Below are 23,866 nucleotides of genomic sequence, written 5' to 3'. Positions count from 1 at the left end.
CAAATCCAAGAACTGCAGCTAATAGTAAACAAAATCAAAGCGATAAAAATCGATCTTCCTGAATCATTCCAAGTCGGGGCTATAATCGCCAAATTGCCACTGATGTAGAAAGACTATAGAAAGAAGTTGCTGCATAAAACCGAGGACTACACACTGGAACAAATCCAGAAACACCTCAGGATTGAGGAAGAATCCCGTAACCGCGATAGAAAAAATGATAACGGGAATACCTCATCCAAGGTACATGCTGTAGAAAACACTAATAACAAATATCCCGAGAAGGACGATTCCCTGAAACCTAATAAAGAGAAATTCAAGAAGAACACCCAAAAGAAGAACGAAAAGTTCAAGGGCTCATACCATGTCTGTAGAAAAAGCGGGCACTATTGTCGAGTATGCCGCTATCGCAAATTTAAAAAAGGGGTAAGTGCAGTAGAAGAAGACGATATCGTGGCTATGATCACTGAGGTGAATACCATCTAAGGCAAAGTTCCAGGTTGGTGGTATGATACTGCCGCTACTGTACATGTGTGCTAGACAAATCAGCCTTCAAAACCTATGAGGAATTGACCGATGGTCAAGAAGTCCAAACGGGTAATGAAGTCCGATCGAAGGTCGTCGGCAAAGGGACTGTCGAACTGATATTCACCTCTAGAAAGAAAATGATTCTAACTAATGTACTGCACATCCCAGACATGAGGTGAAACTTAGTTTCTGGGGATCTTCTGGGAAAACCAGGCATACGAATGGTGTATGAGTCAGGTAAATTGATTCTGTCCAAAAATGAGAATTTTGTCGGAAAGGGATATGCTTGTAACGGAATGGTTAAGTTTTCTCTGAATGAAAGTAGCACTTCTATGTATATGGTTGAATCTGCTGGACTGTGGCATGATAAACTAGCCCATATAGGGTATAGTACCTTGAAGTTCATGGCTAAGAATAGTTTAATCTTATACACAGATAATGAAAGCGAAAAATGTGAAGTGTGCATAAGATCCAAAATGGCAAAGAAACTTTTTCCAAGTGTTAAAAGATCGTCTTAAATATTGGATCTTGTGCACAGTGATATCTGTGAGTTAAACGGCATTCTTACTCGTGGAGGTAAATGGTACGTCATAACCTTTATAGATGATTGCTCTAGGTATGTGTATGTGTACCTATTAAAGAGCAAAGATGAAGCATTAAACATGTTTAAAATATATAAAGCAGAAGTAAAGAATCAATCGAATAAGAAAATAAAAATTCTCTGTAGCGATAGAGGAGGAGAATACTTCTTCAATGAATTCGATAACTTCTGTGAAGAACATGGACTGATACATCAATGTACAGTACCATACACACCTCAACAAAATGGAATAGCTAAAAGGAAGAATAGATCATTAGTAGAAATGGTCAACTCAATGCTAATAAGAGCAAAGTTGCCACTAAGTCTATGGGGAGAGGCACTGCTTGCAGCATGCCATATAATAAACAGAATTCCGTCTAAAAAATATAAAATATCTCCATATGAAACATGAAGAAGTAGAAAACCTAACCTAGGATATCTAAAAGTGTGGGGGTGTCTTGCATATTGCAGAACCCTTGATCCAAAAAGAACTAAGTTAGGACCAAGAGCTATTAAGTGCGCCTTCGTAGGGTATACACAAAATAGTAAAACTTATAGACTTCTAGACATAGAGTCTAATACAATAATAAAATCAAGAGATGTTGAGTTCTTTGAAAACTCACTATCCTTGTAGTCAAAGGATAATGAAATCCAAACTCCTAATAGAGAATCAGATAGGTCAGCTCCACAGATGGTGGAAGTTCCTATTGAGCCTCGTAGAAGTCAAAGGACAAGAATAGAGAAGAGTCTAGGAGATGACTATATAGACTCACAACGTGTCATTTTTCATCTTGTAGAAGGAAATAGAGAAAATATTATAAGAAAAATACCTATAGTAATGACTATAGAAGATGATCCTAAAACATATAAAGAGGCCATATCCTCTACAGACTCAGCTTTCTGGAAAAAAGCTATAAATGATGAAATGGAATCTATACTATCAAATCAAACATGGGAACTAATTAACTTACCTCCAGGTTCTAGATCCATAGGTTGTAAGTGGGTATTTAGGAAGAAATATCATACTGATGGGACTATCCAAACCTTTAAAGCTCGACTAGTAGCTAAGGGTTTTAGACAAAAAGAGGAGATAGATTACTTTGACACATACTCTCCTATAGTTAGGATAACATCCATTAGGATATTATTTATGCTAGCTTCCATACATCATCTTCACATCCACCAAATGGATGTAAAGACTGCATTCCTGAATGGTGACCTCAACGAGGAGGTATATATGGAACAACCTGAAGGATTCATTCTACCAGGAAATGAAAACAAAGTATGTAGATTAGTCAAATCATTGTATAGATTAAAACAAGCACCAAAACAGTGACATGATAAGTTTTATTCTAAAATACTTTCTCATGGTTTCATACATAATGTAGCCGACAAATGCATATATTCTAAAGTAGATAGTCACTACATTGTGATAGTGATCTTTTATTAGAAATTTCTTTCTGTGTAAAGCCTATATCGGTTGTGTCACTACATTGTGATAGTGAAGCCATATTAGCTAGAGCCTATAGTGACACTTATAATGGTAAGTCTAGACATATTAGTCTTCGACATGATTATGTCAGACAATTGATTCGAGATGGAATCATTGTTATTTCTTATGTGAAATCAAGCAATAACCTGGCAGATCCTTTCACTAAACCTCTACCGAGTGAGATAGTAAAGGCTACATCTAGAGAGATGGGGTTGAAACTCTTCAACTAAAGTTCCACCAGTGATGGTAACGCAACCTAAAGTCAGAAAATCTCTAATTTTGGGTTTAATGGGTAAGAACAAGTCACTGATATGTGGAAAGTTTTCAGCACTAAAATTATAAAACTTCATCTATAATAGATAAGTGCTGAGCGTTACGATAGAGAGTTGAGTCTTAGAACTCTTAATGAAATCCAGTCTATAAAGACAAGTATCTTATTGTAACGGAGACACTGGAAGGATTTCACCTATATAAACGTAGAGATGGTGCCGTCTCTCATGAGAGTTAGGAGTGCTCTCTCGGGATCGTTCATGAATTAGGATAAGCACATGGCTATTAATTGTGCTGAGCAAAATTGTGGGAACTCTAACAAACACATAGCGAATATGTGTGTAGTATTTCCAATTCTGTATCTAGGAATAACTGGTTCAAAGCTGCGGCTACCAGTCATTTCGACAGAGTTTTGAAATACTTACACTAAGGAAAGATTAAAATCGAAAGATATCTTTCTTTATGTATATAAGCTGATTATTCTGGCAATATTGTTTAACCAAGAAAATAATTTTATAAAATCAAGTGGGGGATTGTTGCAAAAAATATTGATTTTAATAAAAAATATTTTAATAATAAAATAATATATAATATAAAAAATTATTTTGAAAAAATACTTTTCTGCGGGTTTTTGGGAATAGTCCCACATGGAAAAGAGAAGAGAAAAACATATGGTTTATATGAAGGATGTGGAGTATTATAATATTTACCTACCTAGTCTGTGGACTATGGATACGCACTGGAACACCCACGCGCGCGCTCGCGCTTGGGCTCGGGCACGGGCACGGGCTTGGTCTCGGTCTCGGACTCGGACTCGGTTGTGGTCTCAGTCTCGGTCTCGGTCACGGGCTCGGTGCGAGGGCGTGGGCATGTGAGGCAATGTGGCTGTAGAGGCGCTAGTGGCGCACACGGGTACGGGCACGGGCACGGGCTCGGTCTTGGTCTCGGTCTCGGACTCGGACTCGGTCTCGGTCATGGGCACTGGCACGGGCACGGGCTCGGTGCGAGGGCGTGGGCATGTGAGGCAGTGTGACTGTAGAGGCGCTAGTGACGCACTTTGCACTTCGCAAGTCCGCATCGTGTCGCAGAGGGTCGCTCATTCGCGACCTTGAGCGAACCGGAGCGAGACGTGTGCGAGTCGCGGTGCGACTAAGTGGCTATAGCGAGTGGCTGGTTAGCAGAGAGACTAAAGGACTAAGAGAGAAATCTCTCAGTATAAATAGAGGGACTAAAAAGAACTGTTGCAGCAGAAACTGTAACAGCTGATCCATTAGTGTAGGGTCCAGCTGTAACTGCTGCATGACTAGCCCAACAGCTAGAAAACGGTTAGCTATTGTCTCACAACAGTCAGCATGCAGCAGTTTAATGGTCCATGCACAACAGTCAGAAAACGGCCATAAAACGGCTAGTTTTCCAACAGCCAGAAATGGCTTAATGGAATTTAAGTCTCTTGACCATAACCCCCTAGCCACCATAGCCTATAAAAGGAGAACCTGGATGGGTTTTCAAACCATCTCAACTCACTCTAGCAAACTTATACGAACTGAGACAGCCAGCCCCTCTCCATTTATATATTCTAGTATTTCCAGCAATATAGCAAGGCTTAAACCTTAGCTTGAAGAACAGACTAGCGGTGTGGTCTAGAACAGTTCAACTGAACCAGTGGCTGAAGATTTGAACTGACCTGTGCAGAAGTCAAAACTCTTTTTCTCTTCTTTTCTTCTTCTTTTGGGATTTTTTCCTTTATACTGTAATAGTGCTAGAAAGTGTGTAATTGAGTTCCATTTGGTGGGCGTTTGTGTTTGTTGAATGCAGACCCATACCAGGCTCATCGTATCCTAGAAGCTATTTGCCTGTAACCTACCAGCATACTCAATTCACTTGAGTATGGGCAAATAACGCTTTAAGGACAGCGTTTCAGACGTGCTTCAGTCTGTCCTGATTTCTGATTATTTTGCACTTTTCGATTTCCACATTATACAGAAATACATTAATCTGTATAAATCCAACAGTTCCTTTGGTAACAGGCTCGCTCCTGCCATACGGTGAGGCTAATACGGTTCTTTTGAAAGACTACCCTCCTTGCAGCCATGAACTTCTTGTTTGAAATTACAAGAAATTTTGCAAACGAAAGCCTACTTGCAGCAAGACATGTCATTCACTTGTTGGCAGCATTAGACCCTCTTGCTTTTTTCTTTTTTTTTTGGCAATTCTTGTTGTTGAGGATGTGAGACCAAGAAATTTACTACAGATTGCACCTTTTTAGGGTGTTGTGATGACCATTGACTGAACACACGCATCCATGTCTGGCTACCATCTTCAGAGTGGGCCACTGAGGAGGGTGCGTAGCATAAAATCATATTTTGATCAAACAATCCTAACCATCCAATAAAGTAGACCAATACTTCATCGATGGTCAGGGGTTTAAATTCATCCACAACCTAAATGGTTTGGATGATGCTTCAGGCTCTACCCCATTTATGGTTCATGAAACTACAATTTGTATGGCCTCGATTGCGTGCAATGGATGAGGAGGTGATCCAGTGGTACTGGGTAGAAGTGGGGCATACGTGGTGTATGTATCACCTCCAAACCGTGATATATCTCCTTAGGTTACCGCCCAGGCTTGAAAATCAGCTTGATCCAAAACTCTGATGGACCACAGAACACGGAACAAGGTGGAAGGTCACTCTAACCCTGCGTTCTCATCAGGCCCACCTGAGCTACAGAGCAACCTGATTTTTGTCGTGACATTTCATCTAGGGCAGATGAAGGGTCTGGATGGTCTAAATGCCATATACACACACAAAATCAGGGATAGCCTTCTCCTCTAAACTTGTCCTTGTGTTGCGGCCCAATTGAGTTTCCTTTTTAGGCTGATTTGTGAACCCTGAGGGATAATCGAGGGAATAGGTCTGATGGACAGATTGGGTGTTGTGAATAAATTGACGTGGTCATCCATCTAAATGACTGGAACCAGAACATGATGCAGAGCCATCATTAGCGCGGACGCGGTTTAGATACTCATAGAATGAATAGCGAGACTCGCTTATGAAGTGAAGTCACCAAGTTCCGTGACCCCACTGCGATGTACGTGTTGTATCCACAACGTCCATCCATTTATAGATATCATTTTAAGGCATGACCCAAAGAATGAGGCAGATCCAAAGCTTTAGCGGACCCCACCACAGAAAACAGTCGGAAGATCGATGCCTACCATTGAAACCTTCCTAAGGCCCACCATAATGTTTTTCTGAAATCCAACCTGTTTAAAAGTTAACAAATACATTAAGCTTGTTTGATTTTTGAAGTAAATAGTAATTCCTTGGTAAATAAGTAATAATTACTTATCAGGAATTACCCCATCATTACTGCGCCTATGTTTACGGCTTAACTTTTTGGTGTTAAAATCAAGGATAGCTGCCAAATGAATATAGGGCCTACTGTGATGTACAAGATGTATCAACACCGTTCATCTTATACGTCAGCCTGATTTAGGCCATGAACCCAAAAATGAGGCAGATCCAAAGCTCCAGTGGACCACACCACAGGAAACAGTGGAAATTGAATGCTTGTTGTATAAAAATTTATAAGGCCCGTAGAAGTTTTGGCTGAAGCTGATATTTGTGTTTACCCCTTATCAATGTTTTTATGACCTCATGAACAGGTTAGACGACAAATAAACATTAATAGGGCCCAATAAACAAAATAACTGTTAATGGCAGACGTTTAAGGCCTTTGTTTCCTGTGATATGGGCCACTTGAGCATTGAATTTGTCTCAATTTTGGACTTAGGCCCTAAAATCTCCTGATAAAAAAGATGGACGGTGTGGATATGTCATGAACGTCACAGTGGGGTCCACAAATGCAAGTCAACTTTTTCGGACCAATTTTCGAGAAGAAAATGCATTTGAAATTTCAAACAGGGAAAAGGTAATAATGACCTTTTTCAAGGGTATTTCCCTATTCCGTCAAAATCAAACAGGCCCTAGAGAAGGGAAAACACAAATACCAGCTTCATTGAAAACTTTAGTGGCCTTTAAAAGTTTTTAACGGTGGTGTCACTCTCCCCACTGTTTTCTATGGTGGGGTCCACTGGAGCTTTATATTCGACTCATTCTTTGGATTTTACCCTAAAATGATCTCTCCAGGTGGACGGACAGTGTGGATAAAAAACATACATCATAGTGGGGCCCACAGAACTTGGTGACGTCACTTCAGTTGCAATAGCCCATCCACGTCCGGTTGTACCTCTCACCTTTTCTAGTTCTTCTTACAAATAAAGATAATTTTCGTGGTGGGTCTCATAGTGGATGAATTCTCTTTCATTCTTGTAAACGAGAAATAGATGTCAATGATGCAACAGAAAAGGAAGTTTCAGAGAAGCTTTGGAAAAGTGGATAGACACAAACTAAAAAATAAAATAAAATAGTTAGGTGTGTCCGGATAAATAAATGGACTCTCCGCTTTTTGCAATTCCCTTTTTATTTGTTATCCAAATGACCGACTTATCATTTCCCATGTCTTTTTTTTTTTTTTTTAAATAAAAAATCTTTCTGGGCATTTGTCTTGTCTTGAGGTCCGGCGACATCCTCTTCAGACCAATTGTTTTTACAAAACTAGGTATTCATTTAGTAAAGCCATGGTAAAACAAAATGTGACCCTTATGTCAAGGGCAACATCCTCTTTTGCTTTCCTTTTCAGTCTCCGCATTTGACGGACTGTAACACCTCGAAAAAATCCATACAAAGCCCCAAGTATCACCTCAGGCAAAAATTAGTAAGGATCGAATTATGCAGAAATTAGATGAAAATTAATTAAGTACTAAACTAAATGATCAGTGAAATTAGCTTGGACCACTATTTATACGAACTGCAAACCCAAAACCATTAAAATCGCTAACTCAACATTACCCAAAAACTTAGGAGAAATCCCAAAACCCAATTGCTCTTAGGAGCACATTGAAACTCCGTATCGGACCTAGACCGCGCGTCGAAAGTCCGATTACCACGAAACTATAATGTTATGACCGCCTTACTGGGCTTGACAAGCATTGTGGGAATCGAGCCCAAATAGTATCCAGAAACGCATAACTTGAGCCCAGAGCAAAGTGCGTGAGAAACGAGAATATCTTTAGGAAATGAACTCAACTTAAGTGAATTGGACTATTCGCTTGCGGGTCGAATTGAAGACTTCAGACTGTCAGATTCTAACCAAACTTTACCCTTGGATTAGGAAAATTTCCCTACACGTGTCAGTATACTTGTGGCCCTGATCGAGTGACAATGACCGTTGAACTGATGCAAGTCCTCCACGGTTGATCCACAAATCCGATCGGACCAAAACCTTAACCTGGCTTAGATCCATGATCAGGGAACTTAATCCACGACACAGGTGAGTAATGGGCCTCCAGATGAGTCCCGTTTGCCCGAAACAGACACTCTTTCGCTATAACCTAAGTATATCATGGCCTTGGGGCCATTGACATCAGTTTTGAGCCTATATAAGGCCCTTAAATTACCCCTCTCTCATTCCATACGAATTCTCTAACCTTAGGAGAAAGAGGAGAGAAAAGAAGAGGAAAGAGTGAGGAGAAGAGAGAGAGAGAGAGAGAGAGAGAGAGAGAGATCGTTGTTGGGATTTACTCCCACCACTCCACGTACTGAATCACCTCCCCACCATCGCTATACCATTAATTTTAGATACGATTTGGGTAAGAAATCTTAACCCTAATATCGTTTTAGGATTCCAAATAGAGGAATCAACGTAATAGCTAACATATTTCATGATTTAGGTAGTCGTTGTGCTGTAGATGGGGACGTAGTGTAGGAACCGAGTTCGTAACGGGCGAACCAACAAAACGTGCGGACTATAAACGTTTAGGTTATCGTTTTCAAGGCTTTCAATGTCAGCAATGATTTATGTCTTACTTGATTGCTGCAATATGAGCTTAGTTGCGATATATTCGATACACTATACATGTGTGTGAACTATGTGAATATATAATGCCTTCCATGTGTTTGTTGAAATGTTTAAATGAAAGTGAAATTCTGATTTATGCGTGCCATGACTATTAACCTAGAATGCATATTTGTTGTACGTATGACAACTCCTTTGCGAAAGGATTTGCCATAATATATGTTATAACTGATCTAGTTTGTGTATGAAGTATTATGTAGTCTAAGTGTTTGATAAAATGTCTGAATGAGTAATTGTTTGGTAAATCGCTTTTATTAAGGGTGTTGAGATGAGATTCTCAACTACCATATCCATATTGGTAGTTTCCTTTATATAACGTAAATTGTTGTTATATGATTTATAGATGAAATGCATATGTATGTCAACATGCTCAAGGTGTTTGATAAAATGCTCAAATGAGAATTATGTTTGCATTGTTCGTTAAATGCTGTTATGAGTAATATATGTGATCTCCTATGGCATTTGAGGATGTTTGGGACTACCACCTAGTCCAGGCAATCGGTAATGGATCCTAATTAAGTGGACGAACTAGTTTCGCCACATTAGATACGTTCGATGAATCTGAGCCATACGCTGATTGTCGACAGTGGTTAGGCCACACGGAGTGCTTACGCGCTTTATGTCGATTAATTCAACGTGCGCTCATACCAATTGCACTTGTCAAATAACTCGATTAGCCTATTGTGTGTTTACCATGTATGGACGCTACTGTTTGAATCTAAGGTACCACTTACCAATGTAAAGCCCGTTTCAACCATGGTACCAAGATCTGCTAAGACTCATGAGCCAGGCATGGTGGTATGGGATACCGTTGTCGAGCTGTCAGCCAACGTTGGGTTAACGAGCCTCCCCGTAGTGACCAGTGAGTAACCCAAACTCATGAGCCGAATATGGAGGTATGGGATACTGTATTCGAGTTGTCGGCCTACGATGAGGTGACGAGCCTTCCCATAGTGACCTCGAGTATAAACTAGGCCTACGCTGAGGTGACGAGCCTCTCCGTAGTGACCTTGAGTGTAAACTCGTGAACTTACCTATCCACTGCTTTCATCAGTGGTGATGCCATACAACTTACCTATCGTATGTGATTAACTAGGATTGATGACCCTAGATGGATCATTGTTTGGGTAAGTGATATAAAGGGAGGTACCTTAGCTTCCCGAATCTGCTGTATGAATCAGCCTAAGAAATTACTTGGCTAACACGACTATGCACCGCATTGCATGTGCTTTGGCGAGGAAGCGCATGTTTAGGGAATTTGCCATGCGCGATCGTGAGATGATGTCGCTGAGGGAGTGCAGGTGAGGGCATGCATCATTACGTATATCATTCCTGCATTAACAAGAGTAATTAGAACATGATTGTTGTACTGCTTTATCATTATGTTTCACTGAATTGATAACATGTTAACCTTTGCCTTATAGTACCACTGAGTTGATCACTCACTCCCACTCTGGGATGGTATTTTAAAACACCAACCAGACTCTGTTTTAAATGTAGATTATGGCAAAGCTTATGTGACGGAGCCAGACTTCTTCGACGAGGAGGAGTTCTCCTATGTACAACTCTCAGGCGAGTCTATGTAGACCTAGAGTTGTGTCGCCGGGATTTCGAAACTATAGATTAGTTGAACCTTTACACTTGATATTTTGTAAATTTTGGAACCATATATATATATATATATATATTTATCCTGGTAACATACTCATACTCTGGGGATTGATAAACATTTACAGACTTTACATATTTATATTAGTCTTTCGCTTGCTCAATTTAAGTAACTCTTGAGTATAATATGCTGATTTTGTGTAATCTCACTCATGTTTAATACACTAATATAGACAACATTAATCATCATTATCTATGTTGCATAAGTGATGCATTGGAACTCGGGAGTTGAGCTTTGCTCGATCCCCGATTTTTGGGGTGTTACAAGTTGGTATCAGAGCATGATTTAGATTAAACTGGACCTGGGTTATAGTAACACAATACACACTGACGTACATTGACTTAGGTGGGGGCGATAAAACATAGAAATGATCATATGATCCCAAGTTTCACCGACGGGCGAAACTAACCCTTGAAATGTGACCCGTATGCATCTGTGATCATGTGAAATGATCCCAATTCCTTTCTCGACCGTCAATCGACAGGTTTGGACGATGATTCGATGAATACCACCCTCAAATGCGGAAAGCTTGAATACACACTCGTTGGGACCTGAAACCACTTCAAACGGACGAGGGGGCCCAAACCACGAAAATTGGTGAGAATCAGGGGGCCTCCCACACATTTCTGGCACCTCGACAGGGGGGGCCACCGCCCCCAGGGCGGAGCCACCGCCTGCTGTCCAGTGGACCGGGGTGCCACCGCGGCGCGCCGTGCTTATGTCTAGCGGGCCGCGGCGGGCCCGCGGGTTCGGTGGCTTGCCACCCTAACCCACTCATGTTGGGCCCTGTACACATGTGGGACCACCCTATTTGGGTCCCCTCGTGCTCCCTTTGTTCATTTCACCGCTCCTCTAGCTTTTAAAACTCTCCAAACCTCTACAAATCCTCATTTTTCCTCTCAAATCTTCATTCTGTACTCCATCTTCTTCTTCTTCTTCAATACACATACACCCACCACCATTTCCCTCAAAACCCATCTCCTACCACCTCCTATTTCCCTTATTTCCTCTCTTTTGAGCACACAAATCCACCTTTGTGTCTCATAAACCCCAAAACCCACCAACCCATCTCCTCCTTCAAACTTTCTTCACTTCCATGGCCCTTTTTGAGCTAGTGGCTACCATCTTTTCGCTCTCCATACTCCTTTCCCTCATGGGAAAGAGAAGAGTGTCCACAGATGAAGCCGGGCCTAGCCGCCCAACCCGATCGAGGAAGAAAGCGGGTGCCGAAGTAAGCATAAGCGTCGAGCGAGAGCGAATGACGAAGCGGGATCTCGATCCCCAGATTCCACTTGAAAGAGCTCTACCGGCGGACATCGGATATGGTAAGTTTCGTGGCCGTAAAGTTGTGTTTGAAGTGCATGTGGACGGAAGGCTATTTGGGTTATATCCGGTAATGGACCTCCTGTTGGAATCCGGGTGGGGTCCCATATTTGAAGGCAAGTCTCATGCGTGTGAAACCACCATACGAGCCTTCTATGCCCACATACAGGATCTACTACTGGAGCCTCTACAGTTTACTATTCCCATAGGAAGGCGGGAAGCAATAGTCAATGTAGATGTGATGGCCCGGATTATGAAAATTGCACGTGGTGAAGTGCATGCTAATGAATCTTGTCTCAAGAGTATGCGAGAAAGAGATCACCACACGCGGTTTCTTTGCGATCGACTGGTTCACTGGAAGTGAGGCAATTGCCTCTCATCGACCAAATTGACAAACGATTTTCGCCTGCTCCACAACATATTCACATATAATGTGTATCTTAGGTGGGGCAACCGTACCGAATGCACTCATTTAATGGTGGACTTCCTGTATAGAGCTAGGCAGGGAGATAAGCTGTATCTGCCTAGGTTCGCCCTACTACAGATAATCCAGACCGTATGCTCTGTTAGGAGAGATGTTTCACTCTCATTCGGCCGACTTATATGCAAGGTTACTCGAGAGTTCGGCTATTGACTTAACATGGATGAGCTTGCGCCAATCCACTTCATTAATGACACTACGGTTAACAATATGGGAATTGGCCCTCGACAACGTCAAGCCCGACTCGATGAGTATGGGGGCGAGACAGAGAGTGAAGAGGAAGAAAGTAATGAAATAGATGAAGAAAGTAATGAAGAAGAGGAAGAAAATGAAATAGAAGAAGGAAGTGAGGAAGAAGAGGAGGAAGCCCAAGACTCTGATGGGGGACCTCCTACTGCTACACCTGAGCACCGCCATGATCGGGCCGCCCTGGAAGCCCGCCTGGCTCAGATTAAAGAGAACTAGGCCGTCCTGAGACAAGAGGTCAAGGAGACCCAGGCTGAACTGAAGCAAAAGCTTGAAGAGAATCAGGCTTATGTGAAATAGAAATTTAAGAAGATATCTCGCACCTTAAAGGCTCTCATGTGTTGTATGTAGGACAAGGGTGCGCCTCCGCCTTCACCAAAGACGGACGACTAGTCATATGTTGTAGTTGTCTTTGGGGTTGTTTTATTCCTTGCTTTCTATGTGATAGCCCTTGTTGGCTTAGTTGGATATTAGTAGTTAGTTCTAAAGATTTTGTTAGGTTAGCTCACATGCATCTTCTATCATGATCCATGTAAGACTGCATCTCATGTATTGTGACAATTTTGGTTAAATGCATGAAGCTTCTTTTGATTTGGAATGTGTAGAATGCTTTGAAAAATTTGAATGTTGTCATTTAAAATCTTACACGGGTTGCACCCTATGTTGTATATAGGGAATGCCACCGAAGAGCACTCGGAGCACTGCACGTCTCGCACTTGGCGGATCGTTTGACGGGGCACCTCCGCTAAGCGATAGCCACATGGACCCTAGTTTGGGCCCTGATAGTGACACCATGCTAGATTCTCAGTCCGCCACTGGCCCCACAAATGGGCCAACACCTAGTGCACCACCGGTTCCAGAACAGAACCGTGCTTCTACCTCGACTCCACGCATGCATTAGGCAGCTCCTCCTCTTGATAGGTTGGAGCAGATGATGCTCCTAATGCAGCAACAATAGCAAGTTTGGACCACAATTGCGGGGGCCCTTGCCCAAAACATATGGTCCCGCCTGCATCACCTGTGCATCTGCTGAAAATATGAATGCCAGCAGTTTATTTGAGCACTTTTAGCGTTTCCGACTTCCTACCTTCACGGGCACTCACAGGCCCGAGGAAGCCGAATACTGGCTTGACCGCATTTCCAAGATGTTGAAGCCGCTGCACTGCACTGAGCCGGAGCAAGTTGAGCTGGTCACGTATATGTTCGAGAAGGAGACTAGTTTATTGTGGGATAGCATCCTATGAACAGTTCCTGAAGGACACATGTGAACATGGGATGCGTTTGAGACTCGCTTCCATGGGAAGTATTTCCCCCTCACTTATCATAAAAAGGAGGGTGAGTTCCTTCGCCTCTGATAGGGAGGAATGACCGTGTCAAAATATGAGAACAGGTTTACGGAGCTGGCCAGATACACTCCTTTGATCCTAGCAGACGAGCCGATGAGGATGCGACAATTTTCTGAGGGTCTGCGGCCTGAAATCCGCACGAAGATGTGTTACGCTAGCATTCTCAATTATGCTGAGCTAGTAAACATGTTCCTGCGAGCTGAGCAAGATAGGGACGGATTGTCCTGTACGCATGTGCCTATGGGCCCGAGGGCTCGACCGGACTTGCCAAATCGACCGTTCCTCGACAAGAGGCCACGTGCTGATTCGCCTCCTAGGCTTGTTGCTCCACCGACCCAGCCGATGCAATCAAATTTGTGGTGCACCTACTGTAAGAGGATGGGCCACATAGATACTTATTGCTTTACCAAGATGAGGGATAACGGCTTTACGCAGCCTCAGAAGATTAACCATCATTTGCCATAAGCAATTTCAGCTCCACCTCAACAATCAGCACCGCCAGCACAGCCTTTTTATGGACTGAATGTACCTCATAGTAGGCCACCTTAACAACCTATAGCAGCGCAACCAAATCCTCCTCAACAAGTGCGTGTGCATGCGCTTGCAGCTGAAGCATCTGAGTCAGTAGCTACAGTGCCTTTAGCCTTTGAAGTCACCGCCCACATCCAAGGTATACCAGTTTTTCTGTTGGTGAACACCGGGTCCACTATTTTGATGATATCATACTTTACGGTCAAGCATTTAGGGTTGAATACTACCCATATGGTTGGGGTGAGAGTCATTGCGGCAGAAGGAACCTTCATAGATGCCATTAAGCTTTGTAAGGGTTACTTGATAGACTTAGAAAACAGGGTGGTGTCCGTTGACCTGATCGTCACCGCAATATACCATTACGACATCATCCTCGGCATGGATTGACTTACTAAAATGAAGGTCGAGATCGACTATGAAACCTAATTGGTGACGGCACACGGGCTCGAAAACATGACCTTCACTTTCCCCGTTCAGGTTAGTTGCCCCTTCCGGGTTCTTTGTTATGCTTCTCTATTAAAAAATCATAATGGTCTGATACTTGGAAACACGGCTATGGTCCAAGACTTCTGGGAAGTGTTTAAGATGATCCCTAGATTACCTCCTTGGCGTGAGATCGACTTTACTATCGACCATGTGCCTGGTGCGACACCCATTTCCTTACCCACGTATCGCATGCCCCATGTGAAATGGAGGAATTAAGGAGATAGATTGATGATTTGTTGGATTCAGATTTCATACGACTGAGTGTATCTCCTTGCGGAGCACCTGTGTTGTTTGTGAAGAAGAAGAATGGATAACTGCGATTGTGTATTGATTATCGCAGGTTGAACCAAGTGATAGTCAAGAACAAGTATCCCTTGCCCAGGATAGATGATCTGTTTGCCCAGTCGAAAGGGGCACAATATTTCTTGAAGATCGACTTACAGTCCAGGTACCATCAGTTGAGCATCAGGGATGAAGACGTGCAGAAGACGACATTTAGAACTAGTTTTGGCCACTATGAATTCCTTGTAATGTCGTTTGGACTCACAAATGCACCGGCAGTGTTCATGGACCTCATGAACCGGGTGTTTTGGCCATACTTGTACCGGTTCGTCATTATATTTATAGATGACATTTTGATATACTCTAAGAGCCAAAAGGATCACGAAGAGCACCTATGAGCAGTCTTCGACACTCTCAGGAAGAATCAGTTATTTGCTCAATACATGAAATATAACTTTTGGAAGGAAGAAGTCAAGTTCCTGGGACATGTTGTGTCCAAGGAAGGTATCGCTGTGGACCTTGCCAAGGTGGCCGCAGTTCAGGACTGGGAGCAGCCCGGTTCGGTTACAGAAGTGAGGAGTTTTCTGGGACTTGCTGGATACTATCGCCGATTCATTAGAGATTTCTCCAAGATAGCCAAACCGTTGTTTCAGCTTACGCGAAAGGATCTTAAGTTTGCTTGGAATGAGAAGGCAGGAGCAGCCTTTCAGGAACTAAAGGACAACTTAACGTTCACACCCGTGCTACTATTGCTAGAGCAAGGGGTCAGATATACGATATACACCGACGCATCTCGTGTTGGTTTGGGTTGTGTTCTTATGCAGAAGGACAGAGTGATCGCCTATGCCTCGCGACAGTTGAGGAAGTACGAAAAAACTACCCTACACACGACCTGGAATTGGCAGCAGTTATCTTCGCATTAAAGCTCTAGAGACATTACCTCTACGGAGAGGAGTTCTAGTTCTTTTGCGACCACAAGAGCCTCAAGTACATATTCACGTAGAGGGATCTGAATATGAGGCAGCAGCGATGGATGGAAACCTTGAAAGACTTCAAGTTTGAGGTCTCCTACCATCCCGACAAGGCCAACCTTGTGACAGATGCAATGAGTCGCAAGAAGACGATAACATTTGTAGCTCCACTGATGATATAGGAATATAATATGGTCGAGTTTGTGCGAGACTTCGAATAAAAGATTACAGTAGAGGAACCGTTTGAGAGCGTCGCACACATCCATGTGCAGCTACTTATTGATGACTAAATCATTGTGGCTTAGAAAGAAGACGAACTGTTAGTGAAGATGAGAGAGCAAGCAACTGACGATGAAGACTCTAAATGGAGAGTTGGTTCGGAAGGGGGTTAATGTTATCGTGGCCGCCTATGCGTCTCGAATCTTCATGACTTGAGAAAGGAAGTTCTCAAAGTTGCTCACAATTCGAAGATGGCGATGCATCCTAGTAGTACAAAGATGTATCGAGATATGAAACGTTCGTACTGGTGGGACAACATAAAGGCCCACATTGTAAATTTTGTATCCTGTTGTCTCACGTTCTAGTAGGTCAAGACTGAGCATCGCCGACATCCTGGATTGCTTCAGCCCATGCCCATAGCTGAATGGAAGTGGGATTTCATATCTATGAATTTCATTACCGGGTTACCGAAGACAAGGAAGGGACATGACTCCATTTGGGTGATTGTGGACCGATTGATGAAATCAGCTCATTTCCTCCCAATTAGAGTTTCAAACTCCACAGATGATTTAGCCAAGCTATACATCAAGGAGATTGTATGGCTATATGGAGTGCCTATGGAGATTGTGTCGGATTGAGACACGCGATTCACGTCTATCTTCTGGACTCGAATTTAAGAAGCAATGGGGGTAAAACTAAAGTTCATTACCACGTTCCACCCACAGACTAATGGGCAGACGGAATGGGTAAATCAGGTATTAGAAGATATGTTGCGGGCATGTGTGCTCGATTTCAAGGATAGTTGGGATGATTATCTTCCCTATGCTGAGTTCGCTTATAACAACAGTTTCCAAGTGAGCATTGGCATGGCTCCCTACGAAGCATTGTATGGGCGTCCGTGTCAAGCACTGCATTATTGGGCAGAAGTTGGTGAGAAGAGTCTAATTGGCCCATATTTAGTATAGGCGACCTCAGAGAAGATCGACATTATCAGGCGTCGACTCTTGCAGCACAGAGCAGACAGAAGAGCTACACCGATACCAGATGACGTCAATTAGAATTCGAGGTTGGGGAACATGTGTTTCTTAAGGTTTTCCCCATGAATGGAGTCCTTCGATTTGACAAGAAAGAAAAGCTTACGCCATGGTTCATAGGCCCATTCCAGATTTTGGATCAAGTGGGTGTGGTAACATACCGTCTCGCCTTGCCCACACCTCTCACCGACGTGCACAACGTATTTCACGTATCAATGCTAAAGAAATATGTTCCTAATCCTACTCACAACATCAAGTGGGAGCAGGTGCAGCTAAGTGAAGATGCTACATACGTACTTCGACCAACACGTATCCTGGATAGGAAGGAACAGGTGTTGCGCAGCAAAGTTATCCCTCTCGTGAAGGTATTATGGACTCACCATACTGAGGAAGAGGCGACCTGGGAAACGGAAGCCGAAGTCCGTAAGAAGTACCCTCAGATTCTCGAGGAGTACGAAAATGTACTAATTTCGAGGATAAAATTTTTATTTAAGGGGGGTAAATTGTAATGCCTTAGAAAAATTCGTACAAAGCCCTGAGTATCACCTCAGGCAGAAATTACTAAGGATCGAATTCTGTAGAAATTAGATGAAAATTAATTAAGTGTTTGATAAAATGTCTGAATGAGTAATTAGGATTTACTCCCACAACTCTACGTACTGAATCACCTCCCTACCATCGCTACATTGTCGATATCAAATACGATTTGGGTAAGAAATCCTAACCCAAATCTCGTTTTAGGAATCCAAATAGAGGAATCAACGTAATAACTAACCTATTTCGTGATCTAGGTAGCCATTGTACTGTAGACGAGGATGTAGTGTACGAACTAAGTTCGTAACGGGCGAACCGACGAAAGGTGCGGACTATAAACGTTTAGGTTATGGTTTTTAAGGCTTTCAATGTCAGCAATGATTTATGTCTCACTTGATTGCTACAATATGAGCTTAGTTACGATATATTCGATACACTATATATGTGTGTGAACTATGTGAATATATAATGCCTTCCATGTGTTTGTTGAAATGTTTGAATGAAAGTGAAATTCTGATTTATCCTTGCCATGACTATTAACCTAGAATAAATGTTTGTTGTACATATGACAACTCTTTTGCGAAAGGATTTGCCATAATATATGTTATAACTGATCTAGTTTGTGTATGAAGTATTATGTAGTCTAAGTGTTTGATAAAATGTCTGAATGAGTAATTGTTTGGTAAATCGCTTTTATTAAGGGTGTTGAGATGGGATTCTCAACTACCGTATCCATATTGGTAATTTCCTTTATATAACTGAATTGATAACATGTTAACCTTTGCTTTATAGTACCACTGAGTTGATCACTCACTCTCACTCTAGGACGGTGTTTTAAAACACCAACTAGACTCTGTTTTACATGTAGATTATGGCGAGGCTTATGCGATGGAGCCGGACTTCTTCGACGAGGAGGAGGAGTTCTGCTATGTGCAACTCTCTGGCGGGTCTATGTAGACCTAGGGTTGCGTCGCCAGGATTTCGGGACTATGGATTAGTTGAACCTTTATACTTGATATTTTGTAAATTTTGGAACCATATATGTATTTATTTAGCCTGGTAACATACTCATACTCTGGAGATTGATAAACACTTACATACTTTACATATTCATCTCAGTCTTCCGCTTGCTCAATTTAAATAACTCTGGAGTATGATATGTTGATTTGGTATAATCTCACTCATGTTTAATGCACTAATATGGACAATATTTAATCATCATTATCTATATTGTATAAGTGATGCGTTGGAACTCGGGAGTTGAGCTTTGCTCGACCCTCGATTTTTGAGGCGTTACACCGACTCTCTCTACCGTGTTGATAATAGGCCAAAGAGGACAGGGCATTGAGTGTTATCATGTTGATCAGACCATCTTAAACTTTTTATAGGAAGAAAGCTATCAAATAGATGATTAGGGCTCCTAAATCAAAGAGGGAAAATAAAATGGTTATGATCATTAACTAACTAATGTGCTCTTTTAAGTTCTGCATGAGCCTACAATTTGCATTGTCTGGATTTCCATGCACTATATGGTAAAGCTACTCATCACCATGGGTGTATAGGATTATGTACCAGTCAAGATCATCCATCTAGTGACCCGTTCATGGTTAAAAAACAAGACCAAATTGGATGATTAGTTATACAACCATTTCCCTTCAAACTTAGACAAATAGCAAAAATAGTTTGATTCAGCCATCATAACCATTCACTCAATTGCTTTGAAAATGGAGAGACCATCATAAATGAACTCTCCGCATTTTATTGCATGTTTCATATAGGAAAAAGGTTCTAATAATCAATTTATACCTTATACTATGTGGGCTCCACTTTTTATTGCATGTGTCTTCGTCTAGAATTGTCTTCATCCAACCATCTTAACCAGATGATTATTACAAATAAAATTGGGAATCCAAATTGATTGTAGGAATGAGTCTAATCATTCTTTTAATGGAACATGTTACTCAAGATTTGCTTTTCTCGTTCCATCCTAATTAATCAATTTATAGAAAAATGGATGGTTCATACTATTAGTAGGAAAATGAATTTAATTACTTGTCTAAAAAGTCTATAATGTGAATAAATTGATTTAAATCATTGCTATGAGTATCTTCTCCTAATTAGAAGGGTAATGAAATACCATTTATTATTATCCAAATTTGAAACCAATAGCTAACAACTTAATTGAATTTGAAACAACTTTTTTGTAGTTCTCATAACCCTACAAGTCAAATGGGTTTTCTAGTTCTAAAGATGAACCCTTCAACTTGGTTGAATGTGAGTAACCGGTTTGGTTCACCATACATTCTTCCTTTATTAAAAAAGAAAGAAAAAGAAAAATACACAAAGAGAGAGAGAGAGAGAGAGAGAGAGAGAGAGAGGGAGTTGTACCTTGTTTCAATGCTGAGGTCTTGGTAATGATTCCCTAGTGGGGGCGGCTAACACTGAAGTATGTACTGATAGTGAGGTATGCACTAACAAGCTAATGAATAAATAAATAACCTCAGAGAGAGAGAGAGAGGGAGTTGGCCTGCTTTGTGCTTAAAAGACCTAAAATGTTGAGTGTTGAGGGCTAACATAATGTAACACTATCAATCTCACACACAGTGCCATAATTGCATGTGGCCACATCTTTACGGGTGGGGTTACACATGAATGCGGCAACCATGTTTCAATGTTCAACATGGAACAATCTAAACCCTTTAATAGGTGGCCTATAAATATATATTTAATGAGAACTTCAACAGAAAATTTTGCAAGCTTACATGGATTGGACTTCTCAATAAAGGCATTAGGTGCACCCAAGGTACACCTAAGTGACTCCACTGTTGGGGGCCTTGCACAAAACCTTAGGATCTAGCCTCCCAGAACAAACCAGATTTATGGGATAATAAAGCAATGAAATAAATCAAAGCACAAACCACACCACACAAGAGATTTTTACGTGGAAAACCCTCAAAGAGGTAAAAACCACGAGACCTCGTCTAGATCAACAATCCATTATGAAGTAGAACGTTACAACCTTCTTCACTTACGCAGGAGTGGATAAACAATAAGAGAATAAAAGGAAAAACGGAGAGCTCTAACCGATTACGAGGACGTAGAAGCGCTACGATATCAAGTGCACAGTAGATTACCTCTACGAGCAGAACCTCCCTTCAACAAGCTTCCTCTCTCTCATTCTCTCCATCTCTCACACCTTTGATAGCCCTAAACCCTTTAGCAAACCCTTGTAAAGCTTTAGGAAACCCTCTTGTATTACCTAGAACTACCCTAGGTATCCATATTTATAAATTTGAAAATCCCTTTCCGCACCTATGTGAAAACCGCCTCAAATTTACACAGTCCGCACAAAATCCGGAACGAATTTGCGTAAGCTCGACTGGTCGAGCAGAGTCCTCGACCGGTCGAGCACCTCCCTCGACTAGTCGAGCACCACGAAAGAAAATAACCTAAACTCGCTTGAGTTTGAGTCGAGCCAGTCCTCAACTAGTCGACCACCACCTTCGACTGTTCGAGTGAGGCTCTCGACCGGTTGAGCCTAGGGAGAAAAATCTCATCAAATCTCTCCCTTTTCGACTCAGGAGGGATTCACCTTCTTCAAGCCAGCCAGGTTTCTACAAACCTCAAACTTGCCCTTGAGTAAAGCCTTGGTCATCATGTTTGACCTATTATCGTCCATGTGGACCTTCTCAAGCTGTAACACCTTCTGTTCTAAGGTATCCTTGATCCAGCGATACCGAATCTCTATGTGTTTCGACTTGGAACGCTGACTTGGATTCTTGCTCAAGTGTATAGCACGTTGACTATCGCAATAAACCACGTGCTGCTCCTGCTTTAAGCTAAGTTCCTGTAGGAACCTCTTCATCCAAAGCATCTCTTTACATGCCTCTGTGACTACAATGTACTCGGCCTCTGTTGTCGACAATGTTACGACCTTCTGTAGTTTACTCTACTAGGAAACTGCTCTCCCTACAAACGTGAACATGAACCCCAATGTAGACTTCCTGGAGTTTGTCGCCTGCCATATCTGCATCTGTGTAGCTCTCTAACATAGGTTTTCCGTCACTATAGTATAAGCTCAACCTGGATGAGCCTCTTAAATACCGCAATATCCACTTCACCGCTGCCCAATGCTCATTGCCAGGATTGACAAGATATCGACTGACTACACTAACCGCCTATGCTATGTCTGGGCGTGTGCACACCATAACATACATCAAACTTCCTACAGCTAACGCGTAGTGTATCTTCTGCATTTCTTCCACCTCTGCCTTCGTCTTGGGATACTGTCTGTCGCTCAATCTGAAGTGACCATCCAGTGGAGTACTAACCGGTTTTGCTGCATTCATATTGAACCGCTCTAGGACTTTCTCAATATACCGCTCTTTTGATAGCTAAAGCTTTCTGCTACTTCTGTCACGGGTTATCTCCATTCATAAGATCTGTTTAGCCGGGCCCAAGTCTTTCATTGCAAACGACTTGTCCAACTCCTGTTTCAGCTGTCGATCTTCTTGATATCTTTTCCTATGATGAGCATGTCATTAACGTATAATAGTAGAACTAAGAAATCACCATCTGAGAACTTGTGCGTGAACACACAGTGGTCCGACTCCGTTCTGTCATACCCACGCTTTAACATAAACGAGTCGAACTTCTTGTACCATTGCCGTGGAGCTTGCTTCAGCCCATACAAGCTCTTTCTCAGCATACACACCATATGCTTTTTGCCATTGACTTCGGACCCCTCTGTTTGGTGCATGTAGATCTCTTCTTCCAGGTCACCATGGAGGAAGACAGTTTTAACATCTAACTACTCTAATGATGAAATTGTGTTTATTTGTCTAATTATGTGTTTTTATAAATGATGTATGACTTAGTATTGTCTACTTTACGACGTGGATTGTAGCCATGGCTGAGACCTTTTACCTACAAATTACTTTGATTCAACCTAATTATTGCGATGTGTAAGTAGCTAGTCTTGTAGGTGACTCTGTGTCCTTAACTACCCTCCTCTTGTGTATAGGAGGATGAGATTGAGTGTCACTACTTTAGTGTACCATGAAAAAATGTCCTTGATTAGCCAGACTCAGTTACGTTAGGAAAGCAGCTAGATTGATTTTAAATTATACATCTGCGTGTGGAAGATCCCGTGATAGCTACACCAAGTTTCTAGAACTATAAATACTCACTTGAAGACTTATCCACTGACAGTATCGAGTTTTTTATTAGACTTTTGCAAACGACATTCTTTCTTAAAAGTGCGCGCGCGCGCATGTATATATATATATATATATATATAAGTATTTCTTTAAATTGATTTTAGTCGAAGTTTGTAAAAAATAGGGTTTTCAGAATAACTCGATAAGTTTGATAAGTGCGTATGTTGGCCGAGTACTCCAGATCGAGAGTTAACTCCATTAGGTGTGGTGATGCGGAATATGATAGGCATTGCAAAGTTTGGGTTATTGAGTACTAGTTAGGTGGTCACTTAGTACTTAAATACCTGTGAGAAGATTACGGTGATCCAGCTGGTCCCACGCCTCTGATTCTTTTGATCACGATGTTTGGTTTTGATTGTTATTAAGCGAGTTAAATGGACTTTTTTTTGTATCTATCCCATAATGTGATTGAGTGGGAGATGTTGGATATAGGCTAGTGGGGCCCACTAGTGGGCAATCACTAATGGGTGGGTCCCATGAGTTTAAAATCAAATTAATATTTGTTTTTCCCTTCATCCAAGTCTTTATGAGCTAATGAGGTAGGACATCAAATAAACATTATAGTGCATACTGTGAAGTTTTTAATCATGAACACCTAAGATTGAGATTTGCCTCTGTTTTCTCGTTTTGGGATCAAGCTCTAAAATGATATGAAAAAAAATGATGAATAACATGGATA

This window comes from Magnolia sinica, chromosome 1, assembly GCF_029962835.1.
Source record: "Magnolia sinica isolate HGM2019 chromosome 1, MsV1, whole genome shotgun sequence".
NCBI classification, from domain to species: Eukaryota; Viridiplantae; Streptophyta; class Magnoliopsida; order Magnoliales; family Magnoliaceae; genus Magnolia; species Magnolia sinica.
Note: the sequence above shows the minus strand (reverse complement) of the source record.